We start from the raw sequence: 19,220 nt of genomic DNA on the forward strand, positions 1-19,220 counted from the left end.
GTGTGTGTGCATGGTGAAAGAGAGAGGAAATATGGATGCTGTAATTTACTGTCAGCTTCTGCAGGAGTGGGAGAGCAAAAGTCAAATCCACTTAAATTACAATAATAAGCATTCAATCAGTTTGGAACACCTTTCTATTATAGGAAGCTGTCATGGATTTGAATATTTGCGATAGAAAAAACCCCACATGGGTGGATAAGGTTAAAAAAATCTGCTTTCTCCTTTTTACTGCTTCCTGATCCTTGCTTTGACAGCTTGAATGTAATGTAATTTTCCATTTTTGTCATTTATTATTCTGCAAAGTTCAAAGTTGGAAAGGTTTTTGGATGGCTCGATGTGAGGCTGCAAAAATGTGAGCCCGGAGACTTTGTAAGCATGCCGTGACACAGTGCTCAAATGTGCTTGTGCGTGTGGGTGCGACAGCGTCTGGTGCGTGCTTCGTTTTGTTTGTGTGTGTGTGTTTGTCAATAAGAGGGAGGAAACACACCATAGCAGCAGCCTGTTTATTCTCTTTTGCTATTTTTAGCTTCTGGTCATGTCAAGGTCCACTCAAGCACCCACCCACAGTAGGCAGCAGTGGCCTTCAGTGTAACGGTCAGCTGCAGACTGGAATCATAAATCTATGTCATGTCTTCATTCATTCCACAAAACACACCTGTTCACCTCTGATGCTGCCAGCATCACCTAATGTGTCAAAAATACACACAACACAATGAACACGCTTTGGTATTTGGTTGTACAAACTGCATGTATGCTATGTAGGCTTGCCCTCAGGGGTTAGCAGTCTAAGTATGTACCAACTACTAAGTCCTGGTTCAAATCCAACCAAGGACTTGTGCAATATGTCATCTCCCTCTCCATCTCCCCATGTTTATTGTCACTTCTCACTGCCATCAATCAAAATAAAGAAACAATACCCTAAAAAAATGCATTTATCAAAGTGTATGTCCATGGTGCTCTGGTCTCAGCTTTCTCTCTGGAGCCGATGTTAGCTGTGGACAAACAAACATGATTGATCACCCCTCTGTGATGCTGGTTATGTTTGCATAATATATCCAGGGGCATGGATCACTAATTGACTGGGTGTTGTTTTCTTTCTATATTATTATTGGTATCTCTGCAGCAACTGCCTGTCAATTGCTCTTAAAAAAAATCGTCGTGTCCAGCACAGCACAGCAGAGGATACACGCTGCCACATAGACACATGGATCCTAGAGTCTTGTTACAGCTCAGCATCACTGTTTTCCCAACACAGAATGCCACATCCGGTGCAGCACAGCTTCTCCAAATTTCAGGACTTTGCACCACACTCATCTGCATTCATCGGTGTGAATAACACTGCCTTGCAGAGCAGACAAGATGCTCAGTGTCCAACCTTAACCCAAAGTGCTTGTGGCAGCAGGATAATGTGAATATAATGTACTTGGCATAATTGCTGCAAAAACACCCACTCTGGCAATTTGACCTGCTACTACTGTCAAGAGACAGCTTATAAGGGTAAGCATTTTTTTTACAATCAGGGCAGGTGTGAAAGCAGTGATCACTGCGTGTTGTACGTTTAAGTTAAAGACAGGAAGGAGAGACCTTGGAATGAATAGCAATGAAGTGGTGTGGCTGCCAGAGACATTAAGCTCCGATGGACAATTCAGCATGTTCAGTCTGCACCCGAGCTCCATGTGTCGTTTAACTATCGACTATCGGCATAATGCTCTGTCACAGCCTTTATAATATCATGTAAAAAGACCATTAGGAAAACTGCTTTTATTTTTACTTGCAATGCAAGACACTCACCAGCCACTTAATTAGGTACTGTACACTGCAAATATCTATCATGGCAGCTACTCAGTCCTTTAGGCACGTAGAAATGGTGAAGACACGTTCAAACCAAGCATCAGAATGGGGAAGAAAGGGGATTTCAGTGACCTTGAACACGGCATGGTTGTTGGTGTGAGAAGCTGGTTTGAGTATTTCTGAAACTACTGAACTCTACTGGGATTTTCCTGAAGAAACCATCACTTGAGAATGCTCTGAAGAAGAGAAAATATTTGTCTCGTTGATGCCGGAGGACAGAGGAGAATGGTCAGACTGCTGTGAGCTGGTGGGAAGGCAACAGTAACTCAAGCAATGGTTGCAACTAAGTTATGCAGAAGAGCATCTCTAGATGCACAATATGTTGAGCCTTGGAGCAGATGGGCTACAGCATCAAAAGAGCACACCGGGTGGCACTCCTCCTGTCATCTAAGAACAGCAAACTGAGGCTACAGTTCACACAAGCTCATGAAAACTGGACATTAAAAAAAAGGGAAAACACTGTCTGGTCTCATGAGTATTGATTTCTACTATTTTGATTATAGGGTCAGAATCTGGTGTAACCAACATGAAAACATGAATCCATCCTGGCTTTTATCAATGATTCAGGCTGCTGGTGATGTAATGGGGTGGGGGATATTTTCTTAGCACGTTTTGGGCCTATTAGTACCAACTGAGCATCGTTTGAACACCACATAGTTGCTCACCATGCCTATCCGTTTATGACCACAGTGAAGCCATCTTCTGATGTCTACTGACAGGAGAATAACATGCTCAAAGCTCAGATCATCTCAAACTGGTTTATTGAAAGCCGTTTGCTAGCGAGTTCACTGTACTCAAATGACTTCTACAATTACCAGATCTCAATCCAATACAACATGTTTGACAAGTGGTGGAACTGTGATGGATTGTTGAATGAGAGATTTGCATAATGAATGTGCAGTAACTGTGTGATCTATCATATCAATATAAACCAAAATCTCTGAGGAACGTATCCAGCCTCTTGTTAAATCTGTGCCCCAAACAATTAATCAGAATCACAATCATAAAAAATATATAAATTCCAGAGGAAAACAGAGTAAGGCAGCTCTGAAGGTAAAAGGGTGTCAAACCAGACACTAGCAAGGTGTACCTAATAAAGTGGCCAATGTGTGCAATGATTTATAAAAAGAATTATTCCACCCAGATGGCTGAGTTGCAAATGATTCGTTCAGAATAACAAAACTTTCAGGTTGAATATGGTGAGCTGAAGAACTTTACATGAGCCGAGCTCTCAGTTCAAAGCAAAGTTTCAGGGATACACTCTAGACTTGAACTGAAATAACAGTCTAAGCCTTTCACTTGACAGATCAGTCATTTGTTCATTGATCATCCACAGCTACACAGTTCAAACTGCTGGAATAAGGTACAGCAAGTTCAAGAGTAGTGATAAATTATAGAGCTTGGAAAAAAAACTTCTAAGTCATTAAAAGCTCTTGTAAACGAATCATACAGTTTGGTGTGCTTGTAAAAACTGTTCTCAAAGTGATAGTGGAATGCAGCATATATCAGTCTGTCGTGTTTCAGTTGAGCGAGTGGGACTATGTCATTGAACCTTTGGTCCTTTGGTCCAGTTCCTCTCCTTGATTATAATCCAAATTTAGCTACATTGTGAGAATGTCATTTTTAAGTTTTCCATTTTCAGAGCTCTCATAATCTGTCAATAGATGCATTTGGTTACAATGTTTTCTCCCTTTGCTGCTTTTCAGTAATTTCAGGAAAGTGCTTGTGGTTCTATATTTATATCTACTCCAATTTCTTTGTGATCCCCACAGTTTCTGTTGTTTGATCCGTCTCACCAGCTAATGTTTTGCTGGTGTAATGGCAGAGAGACCCATCTACCCCTCTGAGGCTTGCCTGTAGCTCTAGCATACTGCTTCATCTTCAACAGTCCCTGTAAAAAGCTGTATTGGAGTAATTCAGCAAATGGAGTTTAAACTGGAAACTGGATACTGAATCTGAAGAAGCAGAAAAGCACATTTAACAGTGTCACCTAAGTGGGTGGATCAGAATGGCAATTGCTCGCTCTGTGCAGTGTTAGAAATTGGAGAAAAAAATAGCCTTTGGCTTGACAACATTATCGGAGGTCTAATAATATGATGCTAATGTTTAATAAAACTTTTTCAGTATCACCAGCTTTCATAAGTTAAGAAGAAATGCTTTGAACACCAGCATTCGGAGAAAGATTAGGCACATCTTTTGTATGTTGAGAAAAATACTGATGACTTAACATTTCTCTAATAATGTCTTTTAGTATGTTAAAAACACACTTATGGGTATGCTAATGATGTTGGAAATTTCATTTGCACTGGACAAAGGTGAACTGTTTCTAATGATAAAAGGCTGGTTTTGTGCAACAGACTTAGCAAAACAAACACAAAGCAAACTTTTATATCATCATCAGCGGCAGCAGCATTTCATATTGATGCTGGGCTGCGCTAATCCATTTAGATGATTTCTTTTTAATTTATACTGATCGAAGACAGAGGCTCCTGTGCTCGCACTGCCCTAGTCAGAGAGTTGCATTGATACAGTTGTCAGTGGTGTAATTAGGTCCACAGGTAGTGTTGTGGTGTTATGACTCTTTCTGCAAAATAATGTGAAAGATTAATCATTTGGACAGGAAACCAAAACTTTCCCAATCCTGGGAGGGATACCGTGATGGGCAAATCTTTTCCTCGGCTTACAAATGAGCGCAGAGGAGAGAAAGCAAAGTGAGAAAGTCCAAAGTCACAGTGAAAAAGCAATGTTAGTTAAATATTTCTAGCATTAAAAAGTATAGCAAAAGGAGAGTTTGCTACAGCACCAGCACACATACTGGACTGAGGTGTTATAGCCCATTGTATTATTGATACTGTAGTTAACTGCTAATGTGTTGCAAGGCCAATAAAATTGTCTTTTTGAGGGAGAATCATGTCCTTTATGGCTAAAACAAGCCTAAAAGCCCCATGAGTATCCTCCTAATAGACTACCAGGTAAAGGAGCAACTGCCACAACATGTTATTGCATGCAGCAGCTCATGCGTTCTCTTTTTGTGTAATAACTTTTCGTTCATTAATATGATGTTTTATCAGTACTTTATGTGCTGTGCATTTGTTTGCGTTTCCTGCTTTAAAAAGTTGATAAACACATACAGACTATAATAAGCTAACTATATATGTCCACACATGCTCTGTGTCGATGTATGCAGGCAAACACGTGTGTGTGTGTAGGTCAAACTGGGTGAGACGGTGTGGTCTTATCTTGTTTCCTGCGGTTTACCTGTTGACGTGCATCTGCGGTCATATTGAGGAGGGAACTCAGCACTGAGCTGTTTCTGGGTTTAACTAATGAAGATGGCATTGCATTGACATTCAATCTCCCCTCACTTCAGCATCACTTCCAACAGGACTCTGTGTGTGTGAGTAGGAGTGAGTAATGACCTTGAATATGGGTATTAAGTAATTTGTCAAGTCAATAAAAACTGAGCAGTTGTTGTAAATAATCACACATTACTACACCATCAGCATCCACAGATGATATGATTTTTATTCAGGGCTCCACATTTTGAACTTTAAGCATAATGCAAACTGCTAGAAGGCTTTTGATGGACATGCTCTGAGAAAGTGTCTTTCATTTAAGCCAGTCTGTTGAAATCGTTGCTAGTCTACGTCTTGTTTTCTGTCCTTGATAGTAGGTGATTCCTGGCACTTGTCACACAGTCAGCGACCCAGAGAAGTGTCATATACAGAAGACTGGAACATTTGAAGCTGGGGAGCAAGCATCAGTTAAACTGCTTAACAGCCTTTCCACTGCAGGAACTTGTGGGTATAAAATATTTAAAGAAGTAGACTCACAAGGTAAAGTAATTTTTTGACAGCTTTAAGTAAGTGCACCTATAAAGGTATGCACCTTCAAGGCATTCCTCAGGAGACTTAGTTGGAAGTCAGGGCGGCTAAGAGGACTGTATTTATGCAGGCAGAGTCATTCAGGAGGCTAACTTTGAAAGGTGGAGCCCTTTTGGAGGTCAAGCAAGGGAACAGCAGCAAAAGTAAGGATCTTCTGGGGATTGAGCAGCAGTGTGTGCTTAGTGGCAGAGACGCTGGAGTTTAGGGCACCGTGCACAGACATGCAGAAGGCTGAGATCTAAATAGTAGACAGCTATTAGACAGCACAGACAGATGATAGATGGAGGTCAGTGGCAAAGGACAACTATGCAGAGGGCGTCCTTCCAACTCTAAAGCTGACTGGAGGCCACTGGTTGATTTTGGGCTGTTAAGGTCATAGGCCAACTTAGGGAACAGACGTGGTATCGGCCAGCTCAGCGACTGTCTACTGACTTGGGAAAAGACTGGACAACTGAGACTCAAGAACAGAGAAGATATCGACTGGTTCGGACTCAGAAAGAAGAAAGAAGGGAGAATCTGAGTCAGTCTAGGGAGTGTGAGGAATGCCATCTAACTGAGGAGCAGGAAGAACGTTGGCTAATATGGGATTGGGAAGACCCTGGACCAGGACTAAAGACCCAGGTCAGACTCAGAAATAGGTGAAACCTCTACCAACTCAGAAACTGCCCTGGAAGTGACGCGTTGAATGTGTTGCTAGGCCATTTAAGGGATCTGTACTTAAGATATAAAATAAAAAGATTGTTTTAAAATAAAACAGGAAACAGACAAACAAGACCATAACACCTACTCCATAAAAATAATGTTTTTCTCCCCCCCTGAACAGCCCTGAATGAGTCCCACAGGAGCCTTATACACAGTAGGAAACATGCACAAAGGTGCAGGCTGCTCTACAACAGGCTGCTAGTTCCTGCAGTGGGAATAGGAACAGGTTCATACTTTTTCAGGTTGTGACAATTTAACCATTTGTTTGTGAATGTGAAGTATTAAAATATAACATGCATTGACAATATGAGGGTTTCATAATGGTGATAACAAAAAAAATAATTGGTTTATTTAAATTATCCACTGCACATTAGGGGCCAGGCACTTTTCCAATACTCTACTTGTAGATAAACTGTGCACTGGTCAGAAAATACGGTGAACAGAAGTGCTGACCAGCAGGTTTGCTCTTGCGTAGTGCTTTAACCCAGACAGAGCTCTGGTTTCTCTTCTTTACTTTCACACAACCTATGTATATTGTGCAAATATCCACAGTTAAGGTAATCCCTCTGATTTCAACTGAAAAATGCAACAGTGCCTCCCCTCTCTATGCATCCATTTCTGTCCCCCTTTCTTCCTCTGACTATACAGCAAGACACAAGTACTATACAAACACAGTGAGACTCTCAGGTTCATTTCACCAGAACACTGTGTGTAAGCATTTTCACTGTCCATTAGTTTGGAAGGCCACTGTTGTGATTCAGAATGGGGCCGTTGCAGAAAGTGACGTTACGAGACTTCATTTCTTTCATTTCTTAGAGAATGCAATGCAGTATATCATCCAATTGCCTTTAAAGGTGGCAGTTGTTCCACAAAGACTGCAGTAGCTCATTCTGATCTAAAGACGACACTGTGGGTCTAATAAAAATCTGGACTCATGTCTATATACAGTACGCAGAGTGCAGCTCATAATGCCAATGCACTTCTTAAAAGGCTGACATAAGCATTTGTTGTGGTTTTTTTCAGGTTGGTCTGCTTGTGTGTTGCATGTTGTGTCATACACGCACACACACATGCACACGCAGTTCTTTATTGCCTGGTATTTCAATATACTTAGCCATCAAGAGAAGTCAATAAGGTTTTTCCTACCTCTGTAATTCTAAGGCAGGCTATACTCTGAGTGTTTTCCGTCTTACCCACACATTCTCACATACCCTGTCCTGTCTGTATCAGTTACATTAGGAACTACCAACCCTTCAAACTGAGCCAGGGGAAGACCCGGGTGTATAGATTTTTTTTTTCTGAAAGGAGTCTAGATATTTATCTCCTCTGTGAAGAGATTGCAGTGAAAAGTGGAGAAATGGAGTACCCATTTCTCAAAATACATTTGAAGTAAAGCTCTAATTTCTACTACGTATACATAAATCTATTAAGCTTTAGCACTGATTTTGGGAAACAATTTCTTTTTAAAAAAATGTATATTATAAATCTGACACATGTCCCACACTTCAAATCCCCACTGACAAGGAAAGCTCAATACTAAGACTCCCCTTCCCCTCATCCATCATGCAGAGGGCTTAGCAATCCCAAGCAACTCAACGTGCCCTTTAAACTAGCACACAGGTCCAAGCCCTTGTCCAAACGTGGAGTCATAATGAGAAGTATCAAAATGAGCTATTGCTGTCATCATAAAGAAGGACCCCTGAGGACAGTTGGCGGTCCTTGGATCATTGCACCCACATTAACCTTCCTGTGAAGGGATCAGGCACAAGCTTTCTTTCACAAGGGAGTTGGGTCATTGTTCTAAGAATACAGTTTCTGTTTTTTGGAGGACATTGATATGATAGAGACCTGCCTCTGGGAGCTCCCGTGGCAGAAAGCCCTTAAGGGAGACAGAGAGAAAAGGAATAAAGCCCTGAAAGGAAACGGCAGACAGGCCTTTGGCAGAGACGGTAATGTTATCCCCGAGGTGTAAGTTACAGAGCAGAGGTTAGTGTGCTATCCAAACTCTAGCCTTTTGATTACCGCGACTGCTGCAGGTGTAATTAAGTTAAAACAGTTTAATTATGTTGAGTAGGATTCAATGAATGTTTCATTGTAAACCCTAGTTAATGGGAGTGCTGGAGCCTGAGACAGCTGGACCACCCAACGGTACATGAAATACAGATATTTGGATGGGATTCTTGAAATGGGACCTCCAACTGGCAGCACGTTCAGATATTTAATATGAGCCAAAAGTCACTTTAGAGGAGCAGGTGATCAGTTTGATAGCTCATCCAGAAATATCTTTTTTCTTTAATAATTATAAAAGTCATTAACATTTAATTCTTTTTTTTTTAAAGCTAATCCTCCCACATCCCATAGAATTAAAACTGTAGCTGTTTGATTTTAGCAAACCAATTTAAAAGCCATCATCCCTCATGCTGTGACAATAGATGGGTTCCATTACTTTAGTGGATTTAAATGTTTATATATTGCAGCCACTCTGTTGTTAAGCATATCGTTGGCACATTTTTCCCACGTGCATTAATGGAGCTTTAATTGAGAGCTTTCAGCAAGTCATGGGATGATTTATTCAAATCAACATTAAACATCATTGCGCTTCTCTTGCTGTTGAGTAAAACACACTGTATGACAGCTTAACCTTAAGTACACAACACAATTTTTTTCCAGCCCATTCTGCCACAAGCTTGGCTGGGTGTTTACTGTCCATTGAAACGGTATTGAGTCCTGTCTTTTTTAATGACTGCATTCATCAGTATAAGCTTTCAGTCATTTGAAATACAGCTGGACTGCGTTCTATGCAAGGTGTTTAATTGTCTGTTCTCTAAAAGCCCTCCCGGTATTTTATTGAACTAATTTATTCTGAATAGAAACCCTAGAGGGTATAAAGCCATCTGTTTGACATTGCCAGCTGGACTCTGTCCGATAAGAGACATTTTTACAATGGGGTTAAGCTTCAGGGTTTAAAAATACACAATGAAGCGAGATCGGTAAGCACGGACTGGAAGAGGTACAAAACTGTTTCCGAACTATGAATGAGGAGTCGCTGAAAACACACTGATAAGGTCTTAAATTCTGATCTCAATCTTGTGTGTCCTAAACCAAAGATAGAGTGTTTGGAGGAATCAATAATCTGCAGGATGCAGGAAGAGACTATTTAAAACCAGCTGAGATAAAAGCCGAACACCTAATAGTAGATAGAGGGAAATTTGTGCAACGGCAATGAATAAATTATCTGCCTTTTTTTTTTTAAACTGCAAGGTCAGCTCTGTTGCCCTCCTTCTCCAGGGAAACCTCCGCCAACTCACATGAGTTCACCCACAAACACACACTTTAAATCTAGTCCCACACACTGGTCAATAGCAGGCACCCCCACCAACACATTTCACATCTTCCTACACAGGAATGCATCTTATGAGAGCGGGCGCGCGCACTTGCATCAAGTTCTGTCTACTTTTGTACACATGCATGCATTTGTGCCCCCCCCCCAAACAAAACAAAAACTTCAGAGAACAGTGTGTTATAATGAGTATCGAGTTATACAAAGGGCACCTTTACAGTAAGCCTCTTGACCTGTGTATGTGGGAAGCTGTTTGCTGTGAGAGAAGAGGTGGTTAAAGGGTGAAAATGGTTCCCAGCAAATACTCTTACATTACTGCACAAAGGAGGCAGCCGATAGAATTTTACATTCAATATAACAAAACTCTTTTTTAAAATTTCCACATTGGGGCTTTCTCACAATAATGCTGGCACAACATTTTTACTTTAATGTACAACTTCATTAAAAATCTTACACATCTAAAGGTGATACATGAGGTAAGAAGAAGCATATTTTAAGACCCTGCCTTGGCTGTATGTATTTTACAGTATATATGGCCTCATATAAATTTCTCCAAAATAAATCGAAAGGTTAGAGAATGATTAAATTTTTTTTAATTTTTTTTTTAGAATTATTTATTGTGTGCTGAGCCGACATGCTGGGAATAATTTATTTGTGGACCATCAAAAACATTTATGAGTCTGTTTCAGCAGTATGCTCTAAACAAGAAGTCATAAATCTACCACTGTATCCTCACTCGCCTCTCTCCATCTCTCTCTCTTTGAGCCGTCTCCACCTTGCTGTTTCTCCTTCCGATGCTTCTTCCGCCCATTTCTCATTTTCCAGGGAGCCGCATCACTCGAGTAAGTGCCTGGGCCTAAAGATTTGCCATCAATTCAAAATTCATCAGTCGTGATTGGATTTTGGCGGTGGAGAAAAAAAATCGAGGAATCTGTTTGATTCGGTGTTGCCTCCTAAACAGCAAAGTGGAACACTTTTCAAAAGTAATGTCCTTCATGCAGCGGTTCTGGAAAAAATATTAAAAAAACAACAGCCACAGGTGCCGTGCTCTCGTGGACGGTGCTGCACTCCAAAGCCATATTTGCACATTTGTCAGATAAGCATTTCCTTTCCAGTTAAAAAAAGGGCACAGGCTGCGTGTTTAAGCACCACATAATATTTATGAAGGGCGTGTTTGAAATATAGAAACACCTCCTTCCATTTGTCTCTCAGCATAAGTGTTCCAATCATTAATCTGTGTTGTCTCCACAAGGTGGTGTCATGCTCATTAGCTCACTGTTGCAGCTCATTGTGTCAGCTAGTCTGACTCCTGCACTGATGTGGATATGTCACATGAGCGATGCTACTGCTTCCATTCCCAAATCTATCTGATAGAAATAATGGAAAGCCGTGTAAATCAAGCCCGCAGTTAACTCTGATGCATGCTTATTTATTTTGTTTATTACAGTCAGTTAAAACCGTCTGTGTGGGGCCCTTGTTATCCTGCAGTGTGAAATGCCAAGCGGGTCTGTGCAAACCATTTCATCGCTGAGAGCAGTTCAGTAAAGTGAGACAGTGAAGCCAAACACTCATTACCACAATTTGGAGGGTGTAGCTGCCTTGACCCGTGCACTGACCTTCAAAAATAATAGTTGCAGTGGTGTGGATGCAGTTCATTACCCACAATGCCTGCCAGTCTTCCAGCTCACACATCCGTAGTCACGAAATAAGGGCAAGAAAATAAGAGCATCCTGGAGCGGTGCGCTCACTCTCGTGTCTGTTTCTCGCCGTCCTTCCAACCAAAACAATTCAGACTCACAGTTGTACTCAAAACTTGAAAAAGAAAAGCTTAAAGAGTATTTTTTTCCTTCTAATTCCATGCACTTTTGCAGAAGCAAATGTTAGCTAATTACGCAATGCAATTAGAGTAATCCCCTTTTGTTACCAGTGGCACATTGCCCCAGTGGCCAGCTAGGATCACAGCTAAAGTTACTTAAGCACAACCCCCTTTGGCATCAGGGTTAACAAGCATTGCGTGTGTCAAGTAGGTAAGACTCAACAATGAGTCATGATCAGCTTACTGATTCACAACCAGCATTTGTAGTTTGCAAGAATGAGCTGAGCTTTAAATGTTTGTCAGCCTACATCTCTGTGGTTATATGAACTCCGGCACAAATCGGAAGATGTTACTAGGATTTTGGCCATTTTTATACTGAAAATCTGATCGTTATATGCTGAAGAGGTGGAAGTATATAGTATGTTCGGCCTAGCAACAAAGCCCTAGCAACAATTAATGAAAGAAATACATTATATGACTTATATGAAACTGCTGCCCTAATTCATGGACAGTGGATACAGGATACACTTGCAGTTTTCTCAGTCATTTTGGTCTATTTCCTTATACCAGGAGTGTAATTTTCACCCCCCTCAATGCTTGTCTCAAAACAGTAAAGGTATTTCTTATAACACATACTCAAGTGTGCAAAAAATAGTAAAGAATCAAAACCTTTTTCACATATGTCAAGTCAGTCCATCATTTCAACTCTGTAATCAATAAATAAAAACCCCTTTACTACCATTTCAAGACAGACACTTTGTACTTTTATTAAAACCTTATTAGTTTTGGAGAGTCCTGAGTACTGAGGTACTACAAAAATGTAGGCCTATGTATGTTTATAAAGTGTTCAGATGCAAAAATGAAATGTGAAGGATTCATTTGAAATTTACACAGTGTCACCGAGAAAAGCAAGGTAGACGTGTACAATACATGTGAAACTTTTCTTCTTCTTTTTCTTCTTCTTGCTCCCTTCAGGGGTCACAACAGAGAATCATCTGCCTCCATCTCCTCCTGTCCCTAGCATCCTCTTCTGTCGCACCAACCCTCTGCATGTCCTCCTTGACTACATCCATGAATATTCTCTGTAGTCGTCCTCTTCTCCTCCTGCCTGGCACCTTCCTTGTCAACATCCTTTGTCTAATATTTCCACCATCCCTCCTCTGCACATGTCCAAACCTTCTCTGCCTTGCCTCTCTAACTTCGTCTCCAAACCACTTAACCTTAGATGTCCTGCTGATGCACTGATTTCTGATCCTGTCTATTCTGGTCACTCCCAGTGAAAATCTTAACATCTTCAGCTCAGCTATATTCACCCAAAAAACATTTTTCATCTGGAATAATTCTACAGTTTGATCCTTTTATGTTGCTGACACTAAAAAAGTAGAAGCATCTCATTTGTAGCTTATACACCCTTAAATACGTTTAGTTGATAGTTTAATGAGCAATGGCCATAAGGCAAAAAAAGAGAAAAGCAAATTGTTGTGGAAGATGAGGTGAAAGCAATGGGAGGAGAATCTGAAGCCGGGCTTTATGTATTATTCAGTGGATTAAATCGAGAGTTGACAAACAAAGTCAACCATTGAGGTTAGGAGTGTGTCACCCCTGCAGTGAATGAAATGAGGCAGAAACACACCCAAAACTACACCACCCCAACATAAACAGCAGGAAAACCACTGAAGTCAAGCCTAGAAAGAAACTGAAGAAGACCTTGATTGTAACAAGCAGTCTGACCATTCCCCTCTGACCTCTGACATCAACAAGGCGTTTTGACCCAGCGATCTGCTGCTCACTGGATATTTTCTTCTTTTTTCAGATCATTCTCTGTAAACCCCAGACATGTTTGTGTGGGGAAAATCCCAGTAGATCAGCAGTTTCTGAAATACTCAGACCAGCAAATCTGGCACCACCTTTCTTCCCAATTCTGATGCTCAGTTTAAACTTCAGCAGGTCAGCTACACCAGTCTTTCCCAAACACTGAGAAATGATCAGGCGTGCCGTGGAAGATGATCTGGTTCCACCTCATTAGTACTCTAAGTGACCGGCGTTAGTAACAATTAAGTAATTACATTCTCTTCCACTAGAGGGCAGTACAACTACCTGCTCTAATTAAATGGGTTGCCAACTGCCAGTAAAACAGAAGAAGACAAAGAAGAAATTACATAATAGTCATGCATTGTGTAATAGCAATAGGCAAATATTTGAAAAGAAAAAGTAGTCAATCTGACCTGGGTCCTGGAGAAAATTCCGACCCAGATGAAGGCCCTAGCTTGAGTAGAGGTCAGAAGAAAGCAAGAAAGGTATACTGGGGACAAACCAAACCTATTCTGCTATGCCTGGTGGGCAGGGAGAAGTTATCAATATGCTTTTTGTGACATTTTTGTTTTGTTTTTGTGATTTTTCTAATGTGAAAAATGTGCCGTGGCTCCAAAAGGTTGGGAAACACTGAGCTACACCATGCCTACACGTCTAAATGCTTTGAGTTGCTGACATAAAACAGGTATTTGCCTTAACAAGGAGCTGAACAGGCATATTTAATAAAATAGTTGTTGAATCTATGTAGTGTGACTTTACTGGACTGTATGATGGTTGGTACTACATTCTCAGATTGTTCATATTTTCTGTTCTTTGATGCATATAGTTTCATGAGTATCCTTTCGTTATTGAAGCTAATGTTTCCAGTCGCTGCCTGTGTTGGTGCAATGATTCTTCAGGTCAGTCACTCAAGTGCGACTGTAGTGTTAACAACATGCACAGGACACAGCAATGACAGATGGAAGAATACTGTTAAAGAGGATTAAAGGTTGACTCAGGAGAAGTGGTCCTCGGGGTGCAGCAGAGAAACAGCTGCAATACACATTCTTCTCTTCTTCAGTCCTAATCTGGTCTTGTTGTGGATCTGTCTGTTTGGTGAGAGACAATTTTTACTATAATCTCTTGCATAAATGTATTTAATCACAGATGATATGTGGAAAGAATGTCATCAACTGTACGTCTGTAATACAAATAATAAAAAAAGAAAGAAAAGAAATTGAACCAAAAAATGAAAACGAAACAAAAAGGGACCGCCACCAAACACAATACTCCCCTCCAAGTGTGTGAGGGCAAGGCCTTACAAACTGAACAGATGGTGTAGCTTGGATGGAATAATATGATACTTTTTTTGACAAGCAACAGCAGCAGTCTGTGTAGCTCATGATTGTTTTTCCAATTTGACTGGTGCGAATCAACACAGATAATCACGAGCACCAGGATCAAGGATTTAGACCTCAAGGGGGTTCCAGCACTCATAATGCTCACAGCAGTCTCAAGACAGTGCAGTTGAGCTCACCTCAGCTCATCTCAGAGCAGCTGGGGTTTGATGTGAAAGAAAAGAAAGACAATAGAAGTAAGAGAACTGCAGCAGTTCCATGTTGCCTGCTGTAAGGGATTCAGTTGCTCTTGCACAGATTCCCATTCACTATAACTTTAACATGTTTTTGAATTGCTGACAGAGCAGAGGCAAACTACAACAGGCTGCAAAATTACCAAACAATGCCCCTATTAAAAGCACTTATTGTTAAAACTCCAGCTACTCCCACTGCTTCAATAGTGTTGGGTTGGGGCTCTGAGGAGGCCAATCCATGACTAATAGTATGCTGAAAAATGAAGCTGCTGTCGGCGAGACACTTTCCAGTAGATCTGCATGGTTGTGGTGGCTGCAGACACTCACTATGGTACCTATCTCCTGACCATGGTAAATGGTCAATGTATAGTGCTTTACTAGTCCCTAAGGACCCCAAAGCGCTTTACACATCCAGTCATGCACCCATTCACACACTGGTGATGGCAAGCTACATTGTAGCCACAGCCACCCTGGGGCGCACTGACAGAGGCGAGGCTGCCGGACACTGGCGCCACCAGGCCCTCTGACCACCACCAGTAGGCAACGGGTGAAGTGTCTTGCCCAAGGACACAACGACCGAGACTGTCCAAGCCGGGGCTCGAACCGGCAACCTTCCGATTACAAGGCGAACTCCCAACTCTTGAGCCACGATCGCACAAGACTGTTCCCACTCATTTTCTCCCTGTTTGCCTTCCCAAAGAATGGCTTCTTGATGGCCACACTTCCACAGAGACCATCTCTGATGAGGTTTCAGTGAACAGTAGATGGATCAACTGAAAGGCCAGCTTCATCTCTCAGTTTTTTAGACTATTGGCTTTTTCTTGTGGCCACCACTTGTCCAATTTCCTCAGATATTTTAAGGCTCAAGACCAGAATGAGATATGCCAAGTTATTGACTAATAGCTCTTTGGGAATCACCTTGTTGGGATAAAATATTATTGCCAAACTGTGTTATTTTTGGTATTTTTCATATACTTAACTAAAGAAATTGAAATAAAATATATAGGGTAATATAACAGAGAGTTTTCCAGCATTGAATTTACCCTCACTGATGCAGAAAAAGATGACAAAACAACTGAGGACTCGTCACAAGTCAACTGAATGTACTACAGTTCACTAACACTACAAACTAGATATCCCAATGTAGACTCAAAATAACTACACTAGTATTTTAACAAAGCTCTACAACAGCTTATTTTATCAATTTAACCTTTATTTATACAGTAGTCCCAATAATACTCAATGTCTCAATTACAACAGAGACCTGCTTTCCACACAGCTTCAATGATACTGATCACCAAAACCTTCGTAACACTGTTGTATTCCACCTTAATGCCACTGACAATGCAAGCACCATACATTTCTTCCTTCCAAAAGCAGACTGTATAACAATATGTCTCCATGGCATAATTTCATATCTCAGTTAAGCCTGAAAAGCATCCTTTGAGCTCTTAATTATATGCTTAGAAAGAATCTAATCCCCAGTATGACTAAAGAGATTTCCTGTGCAAACATATTTTTATTGAAATTTGCATCCTCATTTCAGAGTCGTTTACAATGGCTGACAAGCCAGTCATTCTCAGAGAGGAAAATCACTGGAAACATCATAAAATGTTTTGTTTGCGCTGTTGATTTAATGGATGGGGAAATGACTATTTGTTTTCACTGCAGATCACTCACTGGTGGCACACGAAAAACCAGACACGCTCAATAGGTTTTCAGCAGGAGTCAGACTGGCAGCCGTAGGTCTGCTGCCCGAGGTCACCGCCACACTTAAGAGGTAACCTCATTTATAAGTGATGGAAACACCAACACAGTTGCACACGCATATAAAGACGCACGCAAACAACACTGCAAATTTCTGATGGACGGCTCTGCGCTAATGCACTCAGCATATCTCTGCTCTCAGCCACGTTAACGTTCCCTTTTTACACTTTGTAAACTAAGAGGTTTTCGTTCTGCAACCGTGGCAATTTAAACACCTCCTTCACATGCATCACAGTTAACAAAACCATGCAGATGTGCAAAATTGCTAATAAACTTCTCAGTGTTTTAATAATATAGCGATATCAAATAACTGTGCATGTGGAAACATGTATGAAATGAATTTTTGTTTTTTTTAATGGCGATTTTTCCACCCTTGGCATGCCCTGAAGCAATTCTGCCCACAGGTGCCCTTCCAGCACTAGAGCCCAGTGTGTGACTCATCACCTGTCCTGAAGTCATATGATGCACACAGTCCAACTTCGCCATTTAGAAGTTGCTGCGCTCTAAATACACCTGCCTGTCATCTAAATACTATTCAAATTAGTTTGCCATTAAATAACCATCACACATACAGGGACACTTGTGAATGCTGTTCCTAAAGCAAACTTAGTCAAAACACACACATCCTCATCACTTGTGCGCTCGCGCCCACCGCAAATTTCCAAGACAAACACGGACTTATTGCTGCGCAATAGTGTTTACTGTACATACTGCATTCAACGTGAGCCTAGAAAGTCATCAATCTCAGCTGGAGAGATAATACATGCTTTGTGACTCCACATCTGCTGCATGTGTGGCTTTCCCCTTGGACAACGACACACTTCAAAGATAACCTCGCAAGAACAATAACCGGACAAATATTAGTTTTGCTCTGTGAGGCTTATAGGAGGAGGATGTGGTTAAAATATACCTGCTGACATTTAATACACCGGTTTGTTATTTGTTGGTGTGCAGCAAAACAGACCTTAAGGATCTTTAATTAACTAATAAAAATGTTTTGTCATTAAATTGTTTCATAAATCACAAAATGGTGCCTATAAATCAAAGCTGTGTCAGGTTTTGAATTACAGCTCATTTTCAGAGTTTCATGATGTTTGCAATAAATATTTGGTTGTTTCATAAAGTTTTTGCACATTCTTAAAGACAGATTTCAAACATCTAGGCATTTCTGTTCAGCTGTTTTCAGCTAAAGTAATAGAGATATCCATATATTAAAATGCTTCTAAAGAAACAGAAACATGGTGATGTTTCAAGAGGAAACTCTAGCTATATTTTACAGTTCTTTTTTAATCTTTTTAGTTGTTAATATTTGCTCACTAGGACAGAATTGTCACTGGTTAGGCCATGAAGGTTTTCTGGCTGCTGGTTTTACTTGTGCGTTGTGCACCCCACTGCACACCGTTTTTACAAATATAGACTTCCACGGATTAAAAATGCATGCAGAAAGAGTAGTAGTTGACCTTTTCTGTGGCTGGACATGTCCTGTCATGGGGAAAATACTTTTTTAAGTACATGAGATTTCTTTTTATTGTAGCAGCACAAGCAGTGACTGGGGGTAAATTACCTGCAAGTCTGAGTGGCTTACACTGCATCTGGGCCTATTAATCCATCCATGCGAGAAGTGCAGCAGTGAAGGAGTGAAATACCATCAGTTTTGCATGTATATTGTCATGAATGAACTCAGGAAAAGGTGTGTTTTCAGCTACAATAATAATAATAATAATAATAATACAGATATTCATATATTAAGACACTTCTAAATACACAGAAAAATGGTGATGTTTCAAGAGGTAACTCTAACTATATTTAACAGTTCTTTCATAACTATAGCTTGTGTTTTTAATATTTGCTCGCTAGGACAAAATCGTCACTGATTGGGCCATAAAAGTTTTCTGGCTGCCAGTTTTAAACTGCACGTTCTCCACTGATTCTGTCTTAGACAAACTGAAATTTTAATCTAATAACACCAGTTGTTAGTTCATAAATATCTGCACCAAATTGCATGGCAGTCCATCCATCAGTGGTTGAGACACTTCACTTAAAAATGCCACAAGGTGGCATTAGAGGAAAAGTCAGGAAACCTCAACCGTGCTACACAACTGTTGTTGTTTCCAGACGCTGACATTTTTATATGATAGAAGAGAAGCGGAACTAGACGATAAGTAATATGATCTAAAAAGTCGTTATGATTCATACACTGGTGAAATGAATCTCTCTTTGTTTCCCTTGTAATTTGTTTAATAGGTATTATTTTGGGATATTTTTGGAAGTCGTAATCCAAGCACCCAGCAGGCGAAGATTGCAACCCTTGGAGCTTAAGAAATGGCTAAAATGTCTTTAAGTTTCCTTTTATTCTATTAGTTTTTAAAAGAATGGCTTGCCTGTTTTCAGTTTCTTTTGATGTTGTTAAAGGATTTTCTTTTACATGATATCCAACTTAATTCCATAATTGGAACATCAAGCAAAACTTTAATACAC

This window comes from Simochromis diagramma, unplaced genomic scaffold (assembly GCF_900408965.1).
Source record: "Simochromis diagramma unplaced genomic scaffold, fSimDia1.1 OVJJ01000602.1, whole genome shotgun sequence".
Classification (NCBI taxonomy): Eukaryota; Metazoa; Chordata; class Actinopteri; order Cichliformes; family Cichlidae; genus Simochromis; species Simochromis diagramma.